Raw genomic sequence first — 20,639 nt, forward strand, 5'->3', positions numbered from 1 at the left:
ACATAGCTTTGTGAGACCGATACCTGCCATCAGATAAGGTGAAAACTTGATTGTTCTGGTTGCAATAATGTGAGGGTGATGAAGTCTTATCTTTAAAGTTTTTGCATCCCGTTTCTATTTTATTTTTCCATTATTAGTATAATGATCCAGGTACACATTCCTCTGTTTCCAAGCCCAGTTCGATGTTGCCATGTTCTCTAACATTTGACGTCCTCCCCTGGCATTCTGTTAGGTGCTAGGGTCACAATGTTGAAAAAGAAACTGTCCCTTTTTCAAGGAAGCAAACTAAGATCATTCAGGAAACAATGGGTAGAAATAAGAACAAATGACAGGTCTTGCACAAACAATTAGGAGAATGTAGAGGAGACTGAGTACCTCTGACATGGGACATAGGCTGGCGAAAAATAATTTAAATGAAGTGAGGTGGTTCTCTCCTTTACATTAAGGGTGAAGGGTTCTAAGGTGCTTGTCCCCCTGAATTGTGAATGAGGTTTGAAAGATGACTGAAGGCTGGTCAAAGGTGAGGATCAGGTCTTTGTGGGATACTTCAAATCATGCAGTCCATTGTAGCTGAATCTATCTACATGCACCAAGGCCTCTGTTAAACCATTACTTTGTGGGTTTAGAAACACTTTTTCATTGGGAGTTTAAATACTTCCCTATTTATTACTCTTGAGGTTCACTATATAAGATAAATTCCATATTGATTTGGAATTTCTAGAATTCCTAGGGCTTCATCCCATTGAATTATTCAGCATCCAATGAGATATGTTATAATATCACATTACCAACAAGGAAAATTATACCTCACAATTGTATTCACTCATTACTGTATTACGCTGATCTTCTTGCTTAATACAGTGGGTGGGTTGGAGTAATTTCTAGGATTCCTCTGCATCTCATGAATAATTATAATGATAATACGTTTTTCCCATCAATTCTATAAAAAAGAAAACACAAACTACACCAGTGATACAATGAATAGTTTTGACAACAGAATCTGATGGAGGAGGAATAGTTTGGCATAGGGGTTAGAGTGGCAAGGAAGAGAGTTTTATTAAATCATGAACTCAGATCGGAACAATGTTTTCATACCTCTATGATGAGGAAGTATTAGGAAAGCTGAGGGCAAAGCAAAAGTTAACACCACCCTCCCCCACCCCATGGTGGGGGGGCGGTGGCAGTGAGATATGTGTGACATTGCTCAGGCACTCCTGGCTGCCCAAGAACAAAGAAAAGGGGAAAACAAATGGTTAACTGATAGAGACCACAGTCATGCAGAATATGAGTCTCCATCAGTTCACATAAGTCATAGTAAATTATAAGAAAAAGGCAATCTTGTCAAAAACCTAATCTCCAGAAACCTATAGATTTAGTTTCCCAGAGCCCCAATATCACCCTCCCTTCCACAATGATGTGGGGAACAAAAGCAAGAAGGAAATGGTAGTTATAGTTAAATTCCTTTATAACCTGCAGCCCATTGACAAATACTTGAAGCAAATACACAGTGTAGCATTTCTCCATTAACTCCCTACTGACTTAATGTTAATGCTTGACTAGAGAGAAAACAACCTTAGCTTTACAATAGCAAGGCCTCAGGTATCTTTAACATATGAAAGTCCTTTTGTAGGCCTCCCTTTTGCCTTTACCTCCCTCAACTCCATGGTATATAACTGGTCACTCTTCACAACCCCAGTGCAGCTCTTTCTGCCCATGGGTCCTGTCCCTGTGATTTAATAAAATTATGATAGGGAAATATAGAATAAAATTGGCAGACAGGGAAAGATGAGGACCTGAGGCCCCTGGATGGGGAAAAACGCATATTTTGGAATAATGCTGGGAGTGTCTGACCACAGTAAACCCTCTTGGGTGTAAGGTTCCTCTTAAGACTGTAACTGATGCCGCTATTCCCCCTCAGGTTCCCCTCAGGAATTTGACAAAAGACCTGACGAAAAGTGAGTAGTAGACCATAAAACATATGACGCACAAGGAACGGTATGGCCATAGACCACCCCTCATGTAAAAGAAATGAGCCAATCAAAAAGGAATGAGTTGACATTTAGAGTTACCCAGCCAATAAGGGTCGGACCTGAGAAGAAACAAAGGTGGGAGAGAGGTGGTGACCAAAACCTTATAAAACAAAGACCCTTGCCTACAGTCACAGGCATTCACTTTCAAATACCTCCTCTCTATAAAGAGAGCTTTCATTCTATTCCTACTTTCTTATATTACTCTAATAAAGTTTTGCCTGCTGCTCATTTTGTGTCTACCTCTTCATTCTTTGAAGCTGCGAGACAAGAAACTCTAGGTGTTGAGGTAAAAAAAAATCATAAAACAAAATCACCTTTTTGCACCAAACACATCTCAAGAATTCTTTCTTGGCCATCAGCTCCAGACCCCCACCACTCCAAAACCCCATCACTTTAGAAACACTCGTTTTCCTGGAGTGGTTCAAATAGTATTTTTGTTTCCAGATATGATTTTCTATTCCCCAGCTGCAGGCTGCTGTTAAACTCTCCCTATCAGGAGACCCTGTTAGTGTCTGGGGCTTGCTCTCAGAGCTGGAAGGAATGGCATTCCCTTCCAGGGCTCTTCTCTTTACTCCTGATCCTCTGCTTCCCTAAGCAAGGGTTTGTGCAGCTGGCACCTGCCAGGCATGGCTCCCACATGATATGTAGAAGAGATTTAGATGGCTTCCAATTCTTGTTCTCTTTCTAGCAGAATACATTAGTAGTGACTTGGGCAATTTTGGGATGAATTTTAAACATATTTCATATGTGACTCATAACATTCTGAAGTAGGTAGGTTAAGTACACCATTTTAACAATTTATCTTTTGAAATGGACAACTGAGACTCAGTGATATTATCTGTATTTCCAGCTTAATTAGCAGTGTCTGGATGTGGAAGAAATAAAAGTTAGGTCCAAACCACTGACTATATGAATATACCTATGTCCTGTGTCACCACAGTGATACAGAAACGCATATCGTATCTGGCATTTTGTTTTATGTTTCTAGGTTTCTCTTACCTCCACCCCCATGCACATAAAATCCTTGGGCCATTTTCCAGAAATCTGGAATGTCCCTTGTTTTTGCACTTACAACTCTGACTCCTGGTTTCACTGCTCAGATTACAATTTTCTTCTTGTTTCCTTTTACTTTGTGTCCATTATTATTATTATTATTATTATTATGTATTAATTACTAATTATAAGGACCACCTAACTCCAGAAACTCAGAAGTTGAGACATCTCTCCAAAATATTGTTTAGGACTTTACTGAGTGCAACCAGTAATAGATACCTCAATGATCTTCTGGGCATAGTTTTCTGTTTTTACAGCATAGCTTTTAGAAATTCTTTAGATGAAGCTTAATCTGAGGAACTACTTTCTTACTCCCACTGACCCCAAATTGTGGTCTCTGTCTTTAACCTCTAATGTTACTTAGATTAAATTTAATTTCTCCTCCATGATTCAAGCATTTGTGTGCTGATTCTTTGCCTTAATGCCCCTTCAGTATGTTCAGCTGAAAACTCCAAATCATCTAAATTACGCTGCAGATGATCACTCTTCAGGCTTTCCACCCCACCCCTATTCATCTCCTATGGACAAACTCCTGCACCTCTGAATCTGGCACCACTCAGTAAAAGATCAGAAAAGGCAACAGAAGGGCAAAAAGGAAGGTCCCAGAACACAGGTTCTTACATTTGCTTCCTGACCTGAGACAGGATGAAATCTCTACAACCTGGTTTGCAGACTGCTTCAGCAGTACTGACTCAGGAATGGAATGGAACACAAATCTGTACTGAAAAGAAAGGTGTCCCCATGTTCTGATTAATCTTGGAATAGCTGCCTCTCAGGGGCCCTCTATCCAGACTCACTTACAGAGGATGTGAGCAAGGGTCTGGCTCCACTGATATTGGAGTTCTGGTTAGTTCCTGAACTATCTGGGTGTAGTTATAACTCCAGGGCCTCAGGGACTTTTCCCTCTGGGAACTACTCCATCCCTACTTTATTGTGCCTAAAAAGCCCTCTTGGGACAGACAGGCAGGAAGGAGAAGAAAATGATTTTCTTTCTCTCTAAAAGCAAGGAGCTCTGGTAATCCAGCCCAACATTGACTGTGTGTTCTGTGGACAGTTAATCTCCTGGGTATAGGGGTCTTACATTCATCCATCCATGTTCACAGTCATTTGCACATGCATACTCGATGCCTTCCATGGGTCCAATAAGCTCACTCATAAGTTCTCATGGGCTTCCAACAGACCATTGTTAGATAGGTACCTCCCAAACCATGCTATTGAATGGATTGGTATTAATTTGCCATGACTTTTATGATGGCATCATGATAATGATGGTAGAGTAACTTGAAAAATATATCCCTGAGAAAATGCAATGTGCTTTTCTTAAAGAAAATCCTATCATGTTTTTTGCTGTACTGAAAGACTTTTCAAATGTGATGTATATACAGCTCTATACTAGAAAGAATGATTTGTTTATTTTATTTTTCATTTTGAGCCTCATGTGAAATATTCATATGCCTCAAATTATGGGAGCAAGCATCATCAGTTCCTTTTTTTTCTTTCTTTCTTTTTCATTATTTTTAAAAGTTGATTGTAGTTGACACAGAATGTTGCATTAGTCAGTTGTACAACATAGTGATTCAACAAATGTATACAGTTATGCTATGTTCACCATTGGTAGCTACCATCTGTCACCACATAACACAATTACAATACCACTGACTCTGTTCCCTGTGTTGTGGCATCAGCATCAGTTTCTTTAAAGGCCTTCTTTTGCTCTATTTTTATTTCTCTGTCTCCTACATATCTCAACTTTGCTCCTATTCCTCTTCTCTTTAGAAAAGTGAAAGCCCCAGTGTTCTTATTGTTTTTTTTAATGTTTACTTATTTTTGAGACAGAGACAGAGACAGAGCACAAGCAAGGGAGGGACAGAGATAGAAGTAGACACAGAATCTGAAACAGGCTCCAGGCTCCTAGCTGTCAGCACAGAGCCCAATGTGGAGCTCGAACTCATGAACCATGAGATCATGACCTAGGCAGAAGTCTGATGGTCAACCAACTGAGTCACCCAGGCGCCCCAAAGCTCCAGTGTTCTTAAAATGTGTCTTTTCAATTAATTTTAGATATGCTTATGTAACTACATGTTCATGAGGATTATTTGGATATTGAATTTTATAAATAATATTGGATAATCTGATGTTATTCTTTGTTTTCACTCAATACTAAATCTTAAACAACTGTCCATGTTGTTCTGCATAAGTCATTCTTTTTCATTGCTTATTCATTTCAATTCCCATTATGTGCATTTTTTATATAAGTAGTCAACACCCGAATGACCTATAATTACTGCTAACGTCAATATCTTTGTATACTTCTTTTATAGTCCTAAAATAGGTATATGTGTAGGAGTGGGTTTTTTTAGTTATAAAGTAAAAACATTTAATTCCACTAGGAATTACCAAATTTGTCTCCAAAATACTTATAAAATCTCACTAGAAATTTCTATAGTTTAATTCTTCTATAGTTTAATTCTTCACATTCCTTACACCAATTGATGTTATTTTTTTTAATGCTTGGTGGATATAAAATTGTATCTCATTATTTTAATATGATTTTCTCCTGATAACTCAGCATTGTTCGTATACTGTTTAACCGTTTGTGATTTTCGTGCTGTGAATTATATTTTGACATCATTTGCCTGCTTTTTCTATTAATTTTGTTTTTCTTGCATATTTTTGCAAAATCTCCATGCATAATTTAAATCTTAGAGCCCCCTTTTCACTAGATATTGCTAGTATCTCCTCTACTCTATTATGTATCTGTGAATTTTAGTGTAAACTTCCCATTATTCAATGGAAAATCTTCAATTTGAACAACTCAAACTCTGTTTTACTATGAATAGATTTTCTGTGGGGATCCTATTTAGGGAACATTTCACAAGATCACAAAGGTGCTTTTGTTTGTTTCATTTGTTTTAATTGTTTTTTTTTAACTGAGTGGTTATTTTTCATAATAATTTATTCATTTATTTATTTGTTTACTGTTTCAAGTTTTTATTTAAATTCTAGTTAGTTAACATATAAATTAATATCAGCTTTAGGAGTAGATTTAGGGATTCATCACTTACATAGAACACCCAGTGCTCATCACAAGTGCCCTCAATACCCATCACCCATTTAATCCATCTTCCCACCCACTTCCCCTCCAGCAATGTTCAGTTTGTTTTCTATAGTTAAGATCCTGTATTATGATTTATCTCTCTCTCTTTTTCTTTCCCCTATGTTCATCTGTTTCATTTATTACATCCCACATATGAGTGAAATCATATGGCATTTTTCTCCAACTGACTTATTTTGCTTAGCATTACTTTCTAGCTCCATCCTTGTTACAGAAGGAAAGATTTCATTCTTTTTGATGGCTGAATAATATTCTATTGTGTACATATACTACTTTTTCTTTATCCATTATCAGTCAATGGATATTTGGTCTCCTTACATAATTTGGCTACTGTTGATATTGCTGTTATAAACATCAGGGTGCTGGTGTCTCTTCAAATCAGTGTTTTGAATCCTTTGGGTAAATAACTAGTAGTGTAATTGCTGTCTTATAGGGTAGTTCTATTTTTAACTTTTTGAGGAATCTCCATACCGTTTTCTAGAATGGCTTCACCAGTTTGCATTCCCACCAAGAGTGTAAGAGCATTCCCCTTTCTCCATATCCAGATCAATATTTGTTGTTTTCTGAATTGTTAATTTTAGTCATTCTGACAAGTGCTAGGTGGTATCTCATTGTAGTTTTGATTTGTATTTCCCTGATGATGCGTGATGGTGAGCATCTTTTTATGTGTCTGTTGGCCATCTGTATGTCTTCTTTGAAAAAAAATGTCTTTTCATGTCTTCTGCTCATTTCTTAAGTGGATTATTTTGAAGGCGATGAGTTTTATAATTTCTTTATAGATTTTGGATACTAACCCTTTATCAGATATGTCTTTTGCAAATATCTTCTCCCATTCCATAGGCTGCCTTGTAGTTTTGTTGATTGTTTCCTTCACTGTGCACAGAAACACTTTTATCTTGGTGAAATTCTGAGAGTTCATTCTTGTTTTTGTTTCTCTTGCCTCCAGAGATGTATCTAGCAAGAAGTTGCTATGGCTGATGTCAAAGAGTTTGCTGTCTGTGTTCTCCTCTAGGATTTTGATGGTTTCCTTTCTCACATGTAGGTATTGCATCCATTTTGAATTTATTTTTGTTTATGGTACAAGAAAGTGGGCCAGTTTCTTTCTTTTGTATGTTTCTGTGCAATTTTCCCAATGAATTTTTTTAAAAGACTGTCTTTTTTCCAATGTATATTACTCCCTGCTTTATCAAAGATTAGTTGACCATATAGTTGTGGGTCCATTTCTGGGCTTTCTATTCTGCTCCATTGATCTGTGTGTCCTTTTCTACCAGCACCATACTGTCTTGATGACTACAGCTTTGAAATATAGCTTAAAGTTTGGAATTGTGATGCCTCCAGCCTTGCTTTTCTTTTTCAAAATTGCTTTGGCTATTCAGAGTCTTTTCTGGTTCCATACAAATTTTAGGATTGTTTGTTCTACGTCTGTGAAAAATTGCTGGTGGCATTTTGATAAGGATTACATCAAATGTGTAGTTTGCTTCAGGTAGTATAGACATTTTCAATAATATTTGTTCTTCCAATCCATGAGCAGGGAATGTTTTCCCATATCTTTGTGTCCTCTTTAATTTCTTTCTTTCTTTTTTAAATTTTAACTTGTTTTATTTTATTTTATTTTTTAATTTACATCAAAATTAGTTAGCATATTGTGCAATAATGATATCAGGAGTAGATTCCTTAGTGCTTCTTACCCATTTAGCCCATCCCCCCCCACAATCCCCCCAGCAACCCTCAGTTTGTTCTCCATATTTATGAGTCTCTTCTGTTTTGTCCCCCTCCCTGTTTTTATATTATTTTTGTTTCCCTTCCCTTATGTTCATCTGTTTTGTCTCTTAAAGTCCTCATATGAGTGAAGTCATATGATTTTTGTCTTTCTCTAATTTCAATTAGCATAATACCCTCCAGTTCCACCCCACGTAGTTGCACATGGCAAGATTTCATTCTTTTTGATTGCCAGGGAATACACCATTGTGTGTGTGTGTGTATGTCTGTGTGTGTGTGTGTGTGTGTGTGTGTGTGTGTGTGTGTGTATACCACAACTTCTTTATCCATTCATCCATCAATGGACATTTTGGCTCTTTCCATACTTTGGCTATTGTTGATAGTGCTGCTATAAACATGGGGGTGCATGTGTCCCTTCAAAACAGCACACCTGTATCTCCTGGATAAATGCCTAGTAGTGCAATTGCTGGGTCGTAGTGTAGTTCTATTTTTAGTTTTTTGAGGAACCTCCATACTGTTTTCCAGAAGGGCTGCACCAGCTTGCATTCTTATTCAATTTCTTTCTTAAATGTTCTATAGTTTTCAGAGTACAGAACTTTTACCTCTTTGGCTGGGTTTATTCCTAGATATCTTATGGCTTTTGGTGCAATTGTAAATGGGGTTTGATTTCTCTTTGTGTTGCTTCATTATTGGTGTATAGAAACGCAACAGATTTCTGTACGTTGATTTTGTATCCTGGGACTTTGCTGAATTCATGTATCAATTCTAGCAATGTTTTGGTGGAGTCTTCAGAGTTTTCTACATAGAGCATCATGTCATCTGCAAAGAGTGAAATTTTGACTTATTCCTTGCTTATTTGGATGCCTTTTATTTATTTTTGTTGTCTGATTGTTGTAAGTAGGACTTCCAGTACTATGTTAGATGACAATGGTAAAAGTGGACATCCCTGTCTTGTTCCTGACTATAGGTGGAAAGCTGTTTTTCCCCATTAAGTATGGTATTAGCTGTGGGTCTTTCATACATGGTCTTTATGATGATATATGTTCCTTCTATCCCTACTTTATTGAAGGTTTTTATCAAGAATTGATGTTGTACTCTGTCAAAATTTTGTTTCTGCATCTATTGACAGGACCATATGGTTCTTATCCTTTATTTTATTAATGTGGTGTATCAGACTGATTGATTGATGAATACTGAACCACCCCTGTGGTCCAAGAATAAATCTCACTTGCTCATGATTAATAATTCTTTTAATGTAATGTTGTATTTAAATTGTTAGTATCTTGTTGAGAATTTTTGAATCCATGTTCAGCAGGGATATTGGCCTGTAATTTTCCCTTATAATGGGGTCTTTGGTTCTGGAATAAAGGTAATGCTGGCCTCATAGAATGAATTTGGAAGTTTTCTTTCCATTTCTTTTTGTTTGTTTGTTTGTTAGTAGCAGTTTCAGAAGAATAGGTATTAACTCTTCTTTAATTGTTGGCAGAATTCCCTTGGGAAGCCATCTGGCCCTGGACTTTTGTTTTGGGGGAGATTTTTGATTACTCATTCAATTTCTCCACTGGTTATTAGTCTGTTCAAGTTTTCAGTTTCTTCCTGTTTCAGTTTTGGTCGTTTATGTGTTTCTAAGAATTGTTTGATTTCTTCCAGATTATCCAATTTGCTGGCATATAATTTTTAATAATATTCTCTTATAATTTATTGTATTTCTGTCGTGTTGGTTGTGATCTCTCCTCTCTCATTTGTGATTTTATTTATTTGGGTAATTTCTCTTTTCTTTTTGATAAGTCTGCCTAGGGGGTTATCAATTTTACTAATTCTTTCAGAGAACCACCTCCTGGTTTAATTGATCTGTTCTACTGTTTTTTATTTGTTTGTTTCTATATCATTTATGGCTGGTCTAATCTTTATTATTTCCCTTCTTTTGTTGGCTTTAGACTTAATTTGCTGTTCTTTTTCTACCTCTAGCTCTAAGGTTAGGTTGTGTATTTGAGACTTTTCTTGCTTCTTGAGTAGTGCTATATTGCTGCCCACCTCCCACTTATGACTGCTTTTGGTGCATCTCAAAGATTTTGGATCATCATGTTTTCATTATTATTTGTTTCTATGTATTTTTTATTTCTCCTTTAAGGTCCTGGTTGTCCACGCATTGTTTAATATCATGTTTAACCTCCATACTTCTGTGGTCTTTCCAAACGTTTTTTTTGTCATTGACATCAAGTTTCATAGTGCTGTGGTCTTTCAGACCACATGCTTTAATATGCATATTATTATCTCAATCTTTTTGTATTTGTTGATGCCTGATATGTGAACTGGTATGTGATCTATTCTAGAGAATGTCCTGTGTGCACTCAAAAAGAATGAAAATTCTGCTGCTTTAGGATGAAATGTTCAGAATATGTGTTAATTCCATCTGGTCTAGTGTGTCATTCAAAGCCATTGTTTCCTTGTTGTTTTCTGCTTAGATGATCTGTCCACTGATGTGAATGTTAAATCCCCCTACTATTATTATGTTATTATCAATGAGTTCCTTTATATATGTTAATTGTTTTACATATCTGGGTGTTCCAAGTTGGGCATAATTATTTACAATTGTTAGGCCTTCCTATTGGATAGACCATTCTATTATGATATAGTGCCTTTCTTCAACTCTTGTTACAGTCTTTGGCTTAAAAAAACTTATTTGTATGATATAAGTATTTTACTCCAGTAATGTGGTTTGTGTAAGCAAGTTAGGGAGCCAGTGTTGGTGCCTTGCTACTTCCTGTAGGTGGCTCTGTGTTTATGTTGGGAGTTAGGGGAGGAAAATAGTGCCAGCCAGCTCCTTTATCCTGGAGAGGAGACTCTGTGAATGTGCCATATCTGGGATGCCCTGAGAACAGCAAATACTCTGAATACTCTCCCTCTGTGTGTACTCCAGGCGTTCTTCAAATCATTATTTGCACGCTGTCTGCCCCTGGGTTATTTGCTTTTCTTCTCTCCAGGAGCAAGGCAATGCCTTCTGCGATCCATCCCAGCTAAACCCACTGACCTTTAAAAACTCCATGTTTTAATCCCACCGTTTGCAAGAATTGAGCCCATCTCATTTCCTCAATCGCTATATGTTAACTAACTAGAATTTAAATCAAAACTTAAAAAAAAAGAAATAAATGAAATAGAGACTAAAAAACTAATAGGTGAGATCACTGAAACCAAGAGTTCATTGTTTGATAAGAGAAACAAAATTGATAAACCTTTAGGCAGACTCACCAAGAAAAAAAGAGGAAGGACCCAAATAAGTAAAATCAGAATGAAAGAGAAGTGACAACTGATACCACAGAAATACAAAAATATATATATTACAACAAAAAATACATGTCAACAATTGGACAACCTAGAAGAAATTGATAAATTTCTAGAAAGATGCACTCTTTCAAAACTGAATCAAGTAGAAATAGAAAATAAGAAAAAGAAGAAATATAGAATCTAAATAGACCAATCGCCAGGAATGAAATTGAGTCAGTAGTCAAAAGACTACCAAAAAATAAAAGTATAGGACCAGATGGATTTACAGGTGAATTATACTAAACATTTAAAGAGTTAATACTTCTTATTCTCAAATTTTTCTGAAAAATAGAAGGAAAGCATCCAAGTATATTCTATGAAGCCAGCATTATCCTGATACCAAAACCAGGTAAAGACACTTACAAAACAAGAGAACTAAATGACAGTATCTCTAATGAACATAGATGCAAGAATCCTGAACAAAATACTAGCAAATCAAATCCAACAATACATTAAAAAAAGTCATTCCCTATAGCCAAGTACGATTTACTTCCAGGATGCAAGGTTGGTTCAAAAATTGTAAATTAATCAACATGATATATCACATCAATAAAAGAAAGGATAAAAACCACATGATCATTTCAATAATACAGAAAAAGCATTTAACAAATTGCAACATCCATTCATGGTAAACCCCCTCACAAAGTAGGTTTGGAAGGAGCATACTTCATCATAATAAAGGCATTATATGAAAAACCCACAGTGAACATCATATTCTGTGAAGAAAAATGGAGAGCTTTTCCCCTAAGGTCAGGAACAAGACAAGGATGTCCACTCTTGCCACTTTTATTCATCATAGTGCTACAAGCATTCAGACAAGGAAAAGAAATTAAAGGTATCCAAATTGTGAAGGAAGAAGTAAAACTTTCACTATCTGCAGATGACATGATATTATATATTAATAACCAGAAAGACTCCACTAAAATAGTACTAGAAGTTATAAATGAATTCAGGAAAGTCATAGGATACATAATCAGTATATGGAAATCTGTCACATTTCTACACTCGAATAATAAAGTAGCAGAAAAAGAAATTAAGAAAACAATCTCATTTACAATTGTACCCAAAATAATAAGACATGTAGGAATAAACTTAACCAAGGAGGTGAAAGACCTATTCTCTGAAAATGATAAAACATGATGAAAGAAATTGAAGATGAGGAAAAAAATGGAATGGTATTCCATGCTCATGGAATTAGAGAGCAAATATTGTTAAAATGTCCATTCTATCCAAAGCAATCCTTATCAAAATACCAACAGCATATTTCTCAGAACTAGAACAAGGAATCCTAAAATCTCAGTAGAACTACAAAAGACCCTAAATACACAAAGCAATCTTGAAAAGAACAATACTGGAAGTATCAGAATCTCACATTCACAGATATACTACAAAGCTGTAGTAATCAAAACAGTTTGGCCCTGGCACAAAAATAGACATATTGAACAATGTAACAGAAGAGAGACCAGAAATAAACCCACACACAATTACATGGTCAATTATCTATTTAAAAAGAGGAAAGTATATGCAAAGGGGAAAATACAGTCTTTTCAACAAATGGTGTTGGGAAAACTGGACAGCTACATCCAAAAAAGGGAAACTGTACCACTTTCTTACACCATACATAAGAAACCCAAAATGAATAAAAGATCTAAATATGAGACCTAAAACCGTAGTATTCACAAGTATAGTATTTTTCTAGATATATTTCTAAGGCAAAGTAAACAAAAACAAAAATAAACTCTTGGGACTACATCAAAATAAAAAACTTCTTCACAGCAAAGGAAATAATGAGCAAAACTAAAAAAACAACCTACCGAATTGGAGAAAATATTAGCAAATGATATTTCTAAGAAGGGGTTAATATCCAAATATCTAAAGAACCTATACAACTGAACACCAAAAAACAAAAACAAGAACAAAAAAAGCCCTCAAATAATCCAATTAAAAATGGCAGAAGACATGAACAGACATTTCTCCAAAAAAGACATAAAAATGGCCAAGAGGCAATTGAAAAGATGCTCAATATTTTGAGCTCACTTATCATCAGGAAAATGCAAATCAAAACCACAATGAGATATCACCTCACAGTTGTCACAATGGCTAAAATCCAAAACGCAAGAAACAATAAGTGTTGGTAAGGATGAGGAGAAAAAGAAATCACTTGTAATGTTAGTGGGAATGCAAACTGGTGCAGGCACTGTGGGAAACAGTATAGAAGTTTCTCAAAAAATTAAAAATAGAATTACCATATGACAAAGTAATTCTATTGCTGGGTAGTTGCCCAAAGAGTATGAAAACACTAATCTGAAAAGATATGTGTACCATTCTGTTTATTGCAGCATTATTTACAATAGTCAAATTATGTAAGTAGCTCAAGTGTTCATTGCTAGAAGAATGGATTAAGATGTGTTGTACACATAGAATGGAATATTATTCAGTCGTAAAAAGAATGAGATCTTGCCATTTACAACAAGATGGATGGATGTAGAGTTCATATTGCTAAGTGAAGTAAGTCAGTCAGAGACAGACAAATCCCATATATTTTCACTTATATGTAGAATTTAAGAAACAATAATGAAGAGAGACAAAAATAAATAAACAAAACCCTCAGAACAATATGAAGAACAAACTGGTGGTTACCAGAGATGAGGTGGGTGGGTGGGGGAATGCGTGAAATAGGTAAAGGGGATTAAAAGTACACTTATCATGATGATCACTGAGTAATATATAGAATTGCTTAATCACGATATTGTACACCTGAAACTAATGTAACACTGCATGTTAATTGAAGTGGAATTTAAAAATAAATAAAGGATCACTCTCTTGTACTTCCATAACACCACGAGCACATCTTATTTTGGTGAGCCACACTATACTGCTATTCTTCTGTCTGACATTTTTGTGCCCTACTTTATTCAATGAGTTATCCCAAAGGCAGAGATGAATCATATTTGATATTTTCTCCCAAGGTCAAATACAGTGATTGACAATCTGACTAACCAGATTATTATGTTATTTCCCATCCTATTTTAATTTAGTTTGATACTTTCCACAAAGCTTCTTACATGGTTCTCCACAAGCTTAAATGATTTTTTAACAAGTTTCTTCTTTTTTGGCTACTTGTTGGCCTCTTCAAAGATGGGATCAAATGTCATATTATCCTCCAGCAACATCTGCTCTGCTGATATCCAAGTACTTCCAGAATTGTTTTGTCAGGTTCCTAGCTGGCAGCACTGATACCTTTCATGCCCTATTCCTCCTGGCTATGGGGCCAGTGTCACCTTCCTGATCACTGTCTTGATTCCAAATAATCAACCAGATCCTTAGAAGTTCCTCACCTAGTCTTTCATTGATCAAGGACAGAAAGTCAAGGTCCTTCCTGTCTTTTAGGAAAACGTATACTCTTTGTAGAGCTGATGCTAGTGTTACTGCAACCACCGCTAAACTCCGGATGACATGGTTTGTATGAAGCCCTCTTTTGTGTTTATTTAAGATGGTTTTGAAATGCTCATCAGATAACTGCATGCAATGAAATAGTGATCACTGAAAACTAATAATTATTTAACATCTTAGCAGTTTAAAAAACATCTAGAATGGTGGTTGCCAGGGGCAGAAGGGAGGAGGTCATGGGAAGTTATTGTTTAATGGGTACAGAGTTTCAGCTTTGCAAGATGGAGAGAGTTCTGGAGACGGATCCTGGTGATGGTTGCGCAGCAAAATGGATGCACTTAATATCAACGAACTGTATATTAAAATGGTTAAGATAATAAATTTTGCGTCATGTGTATTCTACCACAATAAAAAGCTGGAAAAAAGAAATACAATTTTAGCAGCTAATATAAATAATTCGATAGTAATTTTAGTAGTCTAACAGTTTAACATCTTCAAAACCTCCATCAATTTCAATTTAAAGCATTATTAAGACATCTTCACTAGTGTCTTCATTATTTACCACACTTTACTCCTGTGGCCTGTTGACGCACGCATATTGAAACACACACCCATTGTTCTCATTGTAATAGTCATATTGATCTTTAAGATCATTTCTTTCTCTTTGGTACCTAAGTTAGACCATGATATCTAAGTGTATATATTTATTTTTATTTTTTAAAGTTCATTTATTTCTGACAGAGAGAGAGTGCGAGCATGAGCTAGGGAGGGGCAGACAGAGAGGGAGACACAGAATCTGAAGCAGGCTCCAGGCTCTGAGCTGTCTGCACAGAGCCGGACGCAGGGCTCAAACTCACGGACCGTGAGATCATGACCTGGGCCAAAGTTGGATGCTTAACCGACTGAACCACCCAGGCGCCCCAACTAAGTGTATATATTTAGATATATCCAGGTGTACACTTTTTTTGATTTCTCCCACCCAGGATTTATTGAAATTCCTTTTTTTTAAGTTTATTTTTTATTTTGTGTGGGAGAGAAAGCACAAGTGTGGGAGGGGCAGAGAGAGAGCAACAGAGAGAATCCCAAGCAGATTTTGCGATGACAGCAGACAGCTTGGTGCAGGGCTCAAACTCATGAACCTGAGATCATGACCTGAGCCAAAGTCGATGTTTAACCGACTGAGCCACACAGGTGCCCCTTATTGGAATTCTTGAATCTGATTACTGATGTAGTCTGTCCTGAAAAGTTCAGATGTTTCTGTCTCATTCTCTTTCTTCTTCAACTGGGAGCTCTTATTAAATGTATTAAACATGCTCATCCCATCTATTTCTCCTACATTTTCTTCATTTTTTCCCATATGTTTTTATTTTATTTCCATCTTCATTCTCAGTAGATTCTTCTGACCACCTCTGACACTTTACTGACTCTACCATTAGCTGGCCCTAATCTACTGTTTAATTTAGTTCTTATTGTTGATATTCTGTTTTTCAAGTATATCTGGTTCTTCTTAAATCTGCTTTGTTACATTTTAGAGATTCCAGTGTCCTGAGCAAAATATTAATTCTGGACATCATCTTATTAATCCCAGGAAAACAGAAAAGATAGAGGGACTCTTAGCAGTCAGAATCCCGTATTTTGCTCTTTACATGTTTGCATTTTCTGTATATCCATTGGAGCTTCATTCTAAAACATTTCTCAAGTTCTATCTTCTAGGTCACTAACTATCTTTCCAAGTGTGGCTAATCTATTCTTAAATCTGTCTCTTGCAATGTTTTTTTTTCATTTTTGGAGAGAGGACTGATTCTCCTTTTCTGTGTGTTTATTTTGTTGTGTATATTTTAAAGCTTTTCTTTGTTTTCTTTTTTTAATGTTTGTTTATTTTTGAGACAGAGACAGAATATGAGCAGGGGAGGGGTAGAGAGAGAGAGAGAGAGGGAGACACAGAATCTGAAGCAGGCTTCAGGCTCTGAGCTGTTAGCACAGAGCCCAACTCGGGGCTCAAACTCACAAGCCGTGAGATCATGACATGAACCGAAATTGGATGCTTAACCGACTGAGCCACGCAGGCTCCCCTAAAGCTTTTCTTTCATTACCTAAAACGCAGTAGGGCTAGGTAATGAACAAAATAATTTTGTTCAATATCTTTTACCACACAAGTAATATCTTAAGTTTTTGTAGATTGGATTTGGTTATCATTTTTGTGGGCTTATATTCATTTTTTAAATTAAAAAATTTTTTTGATGTTTCTTTATTTTTGAGAGAGAGAGAGAACATAAGCAGAGGAGGGGCCCAGGGAGAGAGAGAGAGAGAGAGAGAGAGAGAGAGAGAGAGAGAGAGAATCCAAAGCAGGTTCCAGGCTCAGAGCTATCAACACAGAGCCTGACGTGGGGCTTGAACTCATGAACCATGAGACCATGACCTGAGCCGAATTCAGACGCTCAACTAACCGAGCTACCCAGGTGCCCCATCATTTTCTTTTTAATTAATTGTCTTTTTACCACAAGCAACTCAATTTCTTCAGAAGTTTTTGTGCTGAAATTCTTTGAGGCCTGAGATGAAGTTTCTTTCTCAAGAAGGGATTTGGGCTTGTTTCTGTTATTTTCTGAAACCACCACCAATCCAGGATAACTTTAAATTCCTTTCTGAGACAAACAGTTGGTGCGAACACAGGCTGCCAAGTCAAAAGAGAACCAGCCAGTAGTTCAGGATTTACAGGGAAGATTTCTACTATATAACAAGCTTTGAGGTTATTTGAAGTTCCAGGTATAAGTGAAGGATGAAGATGAAGGAGTGGGATTATTACTAGTGCCCACCTTTTTATTCAGGATGTAGTGTTGTAAAGCCCTATCTAAATGGGAGATCCTCTGCTACATTCTCCACCTGCTTGAGCCTAGATTTATCTTCTGTCCCTGGAGTTTAGATTTCAAGCTCCCCTAGGTAATGAAGACAGGTGCTTAAGTTTATAGAGTGATGCAAGTGCTCTCAGGTTGAAAGCCAACATCAATATTTGATTTTGATGTCTGGATTTTATCCAATCTTTAGCCTGATAATTCTTTCTTTTTTACTTGTTCATGGGTGTATTCAAGATATTAAAATATAAATAATAGGTGTAAGTATAGGCATAAGTGTAGGTATGGATATGGGTATGGGTATTGATAAAGATAGAGATTAGATATAGACATAACCATAGAAATGATTTGTATACCTTTTCATCAAGGAGATTTGCTCTAAGTACCCCAGTTCATCATGTCACTGGATACTATCATCTTTTTCTTCCTTAAAATCTTGAAAATGAATCCCATCTAACCTTTGGAATGCATTTCTGTTCATTTTAAAATTTAAACTGAAATGTTTCATCAGCCTTTGATTTTATGTATTTAATTTAAATAACATTTGGTGTTTAAATAATTTCTGATTCATTAAATATTAACCAAGCAAACAAACTGAAAATATACATTCACATAAAAGAAAGATAAAACACACATGAAATAACAAAGATGTGGAAACATTATATTATATATTCAACAAATGTCTATCAGCCACCTCTTATATGTCAAAAAATGTGCTAGGCACAAGGGCTGTGGGGTGGATGAAGTGGACTATGTACTTACCCTTATGGATTTTACAAGCTAAGTACATAGCCATCAGAGTATGATAGATTTACTCCTCTCTTCTGCAGCTACTCAGAGACATCTGCCTCACTAAAGTCACTGCCAATGCTGCCTTAGAACAGCAGCTCCCTCTCTATTGAAGTCTCAGACTTCATCCTGAATTGCTTTGTCAGGTCCCCCATCTGGAAGCATTGGTTGTCTCTGCCCCTCAGCCTCCTCTTCCTCCTGGCTATGGGGCCAACGTGACCCTCCTGATCACCATCCGGATCAGGATGGAGGTCTCTTGGCATAAGCCCATGTACTACCTGCTCGGCCTCCTTTCCCTGCTGGACATCATGCTCTGCTTGACTGTCATCCCCAAGGTCTTGGCCATCTTCTGTTTTGACCACAGGTCCATCAGCTTCTCTACCTGCTTCCTCCAGATGTTCATCATGAATTCCTTCTTGCCCATGGAATCATGCACCTTCCTGGCCATGGCCTATGACCGCTATGTGTCCATCTGTAAGCCTCTCTACTACCCATCTATCATCACTGACCAGTTTGTAGGAAAGGCTGTTCTCTTCATCTTGGCCCGGAACACATTTCTTACTGCACCTATTCCCATCCTCTCTGCCCAGCATCATTACTGTGGAAAAAATATAATTGAGAACTGTATGTGTGCCAATCTCTCTGTGTCCAAGCTCTCCTGTGATAACATTGCCTTTAACAGAATTTACCATTTAGTTGTGGCTTGGACTCTTCTGGGCTCTGACCTCATCCTCATCATTTTCTCCTATACTTTCATCCTATGAGCCGTTCTTAGACTCAAGGCAAAAGGGGCAGCTGCCAAAGTTCTGAGCATTTGTGGCTCTCACTTCATCCTCATCCTCTTCTTCAGCACCATCCTGCTGGTTTTTGTTTTTACCCACATAGCCAAGAAAAAATTTTCCCCTGATATCCCTGTCTTACTTAATGTGTTATACCATGTAATTCCTGCAGCTCTCAACCCCATTATCTATGGGGTATGAATGCAGGAGATTAAAGAGGGGATTAGGAAATTGCTGAGGAGGGCAAGAGCAGCAAGTAATTGTGTTCTAGCTTGACTTTTCTTAACTAAAATACTCAAAATCACTATTGGAATACAGGGACTTGGAGACAAAATTACAGTCCTAATCCTCTCTCTGGACATGCCTGATGATATGAATTGTATGGTTTTTCTCTTACCCACAGGTACATCACATTTCTTACATTCCATCATTTTCTAGAAGTGACTAAGGATACAGATGTATATATAATCTCTCATCATGCCACCCAGCCCAGAAGCTATGAATTTTGATGAATCAAGCATCACACCTCACTGTCTGCTCCTGATTAAATCCCTTTTAGAGTCAGTGTAATGGATGTGTGGTTGATGGGAAGTATCAGTACTTAAAGATAGTGCATTGACTTTGGAAAAGAAAGTAAAATTAAAAAGCAATGCTAAAAAAATGCTGAAAATAACCATTAGGTTTTAACCTTTCCCTCAGGCATTTAAGCATATTTATTGAAAGCTATTTTATATCTAGCACAGAACTAGAAAATGGGATTTTAACATACATAAATCTTGGTCCCGTTACTCAAAAAGGTCCAATGAAAATTTCAAAAGTTAGAATTAAGAGTTAGATTAAAACACATAAATAAGCCCAGAAGAGAGATAAATTTTGTTCCTGTAGGTAGGACTCCTTTACCTACCTGACCTCCTCCTTCAGACCCCCAGTCAGAACTGCCTCCCTAAGAGCTGCTTAAAAACATGAACTATAGTCCTGTCTCTGGAACTTTTTGCTTTTTGTTCCTCTGTCCACATAGCTCTGTCCCTCAGGTCCACTGGGTCTCCCTGACCACAGTATTTAACATAGTATCCAACAGTATTCCCCCAAGCACAAACAATATCCTTATACCTTCTCTGTTTTCCTGTTCTGCACAGAACTTATCACTGTTTAATGAACCTACATTTACTCATTTATTTGTTTAGTCAGCCTACATTCACTAAAATTTAAGCAGTAGAAGGGCAAGAAGTTTTGTCTTTTATGTTCACTGTTGTATTTTGAGTGTGCAAACAGTGCTCAGTGTATGGCATAGACCAATAAATGTTTATGAAATTAATGACTGAATACATGTTGAATAAATGATTCAATGTATGCTGGTTATCCAAAAATGAGACAAAACAATTGTAAATATTTATGTACCCAAAATGAGAACACCCAAATATATAAAACAATTAATTATAATATACAGGAACTAATTGATAATAATACAAAAATAGGGTACTTTAACTCTCCACCTCCAGCAATGGATATATCATCTAAGTAGAAAACCAACAAAGAAACAATGGCTTTGATTGACACACTGGACATGATGGACCTAATAGGTATATTCAGA

The 20,639-nt window shown here is 36.7% G+C and overlaps 1 pseudogene; it reads left to right on the forward strand.

Annotated features, from left to right (window-relative positions):
• The first annotated feature begins 499 nt into the window (after window positions 1-499).
• On the forward strand, window positions 500-19,324 carry LOC131486606 (olfactory receptor 56A3-like; annotated as a pseudogene).
• The last annotated feature ends 1,315 nt before the right edge of the window (window positions 19,325-20,639 follow it).

Source organism: Neofelis nebulosa, chromosome 10 (genome assembly GCF_028018385.1).
Source record: "Neofelis nebulosa isolate mNeoNeb1 chromosome 10, mNeoNeb1.pri, whole genome shotgun sequence".
NCBI lineage: Eukaryota > Metazoa > Chordata > Mammalia > Carnivora > Felidae > Neofelis > Neofelis nebulosa.